Source organism: Cyprinodon variegatus, unplaced genomic scaffold, assembly GCF_000732505.1.
Source record: "Cyprinodon variegatus isolate N-32 unplaced genomic scaffold, C_variegatus-1.0 Scaffold761, whole genome shotgun sequence".
NCBI classification, from domain to species: Eukaryota; Metazoa; Chordata; class Actinopteri; order Cyprinodontiformes; family Cyprinodontidae; genus Cyprinodon; species Cyprinodon variegatus.
Genome location: NW_015151214.1, coordinates 140300 through 142338, shown reverse-complemented (window position 1 = coordinate 142338; position 2039 = coordinate 140300).

Genomic DNA, 2039 nt, shown 5'->3' with positions numbered 1-2039 from the left:
TTCCCATTGGGAACCTACTAGCACTAAGTTGCTAACTGGTTAGCAAGATGCTTCCGACAAACCGGCCACAACCAAACTTGCTTTCAAATCTTCCGCCACAATAACGCGCCCCCTTGATAAACGACCAATCACATTCACTTTATTCACTCATGTAAAGTCGGGCACCACTTGCTAGAATTCGGAAGTGAAACGGTTGGAAAACAAATAATTTTTTTCATCTATTTCAGAAAATCCAGCTTTACTCCTTCCAAATGTCTCTATAGGAGAAAAGTCATCCTGTTTTTCTTTTATCGATGGATTCGCATGTTTTTCTTTATGAAAAGTAAACATTCGGTGACATTATTTTAGAAACAACCCCTCATCCTATGGAGTAAATATTGCTCCATTATTGTTACAAGCAAAGAAATGTTTTGTTATTTAAAATTTGAGGAAAATTTTATCCAGAAAAAAATCTTTTAATCAATAACAGGTTTTAAGAGTAACTTTGATGTTTTCTAAGATAATCCTCTCAGATCTTTGCTTCGGGTCGAAGACTGGCTGCTTCAAGTGGTTTCTATTTCTGTTTGTTTTCTTCAGATGGGTTTACAAAAACCTTGATTCTGTAATAAAAAAAAAAAAAATCTTCGCCAGGCTTCAGCCTCACCCTGAAGACACAGAAACATTTAGTCCTGTTTATGGTTTTTCAAAGAAGGGATCTCCCTCAAATCCTGCAATGTTCTGCAGGCGACCTGAGCAGGATGAACATGTCTTGCCTGGAGCAACGCTGCTGAGCATTTGAAAGCATTAGAGTCAATTTTCATCTTAACTGCATAAAAAAACCTCTTAAACATGGAGTGATTACAGCTACACAGGTGTTCTCTCGCAGCGTGATGAAAGCACTTTTTAAGACCAAAGACATGTGCCGACTGGATTTGACTGACATCTTCATGGTTCTGGTGATTCCTCAGTCGCACCTGTTAGGGCACGACAGGTAATACCTTCATGGCTGCTGATGCATGGAGCGTAATAATCTCTTAATGGACAGAATTCACTGCAGGCATTTTTGACAGGCTAAGAAAAAACAAAACAAAGGCAGAACTTTCTTTAGCTGCTTCGACTTATTTACAGCATCTAATACAGCACAGTATAGCTTGATGGCATTGTTCACTTGAGTTTTCTGTTCTTCTCATGCTCCATCATCCTGAAACAGGCAAGGCTCAGAGAATTCAACCCAGAATTCAGGAAAGAATATCAGGCTAGGTCAAGGGAAAGTTGCTTTATTGAAAAGCTCTGGATGTGCAGTAGAGACTGACATTTTTTCGGGATTCCTGTGGGATGGGAGTCAGTATTAGTAACGATCACGTGATTGGGACGGTACAGGATTAAACATTAACGGGAGCAGACGGGAGCGGGAGCAAACCATTAGTAACTGAAAAAAACTAGGATCGATGCCAAAAAATAAGATAAAATAGAAAGAAAAAAATCCAGTACTGGCGCCGCCATTTTGTAGTTTTTTTCCTGGAAGCCTACACTATAATGCGAGTCAAAAAAACTACACAACCCTAAAACCAACAGTGAGAAGATGTTTCCCATCAAGACAGCTTTTTCAATTCAAAATGATTTGAAAAAAACAACAACATTTTGTTCTTGTTGCGTCTTTAGGCAAGAAACTTCACCTGCATTGCGTACTGATTAGGGGTGTAAATCGCATACATCGTGGCGATTCGATTCAGTATCAATTTCCTGACACAATGATTCGATTATTTTCGATACTCAAGAATACACCACGATACGATTCGATTGATTGCTTAATTTTATTTTTTTTTTTTACCTTACAGGCCTGTCAATGTTTCAAATCTGAAATAAATCAATGAAAGCTGTCATATCATTATGCATTTTATTTGAGAAACAACAGCAAATAACAGAAGTAACAAAGTTGTAATCCACCTATTCCTATGAAAACCTCATTTACTGAAAAATAATAATGCCTCTGCATTTTGGATTCTGGAATTCCTTTCATCACAAAATACTGAAATGAACGCATGAACTGCATAGAAGAT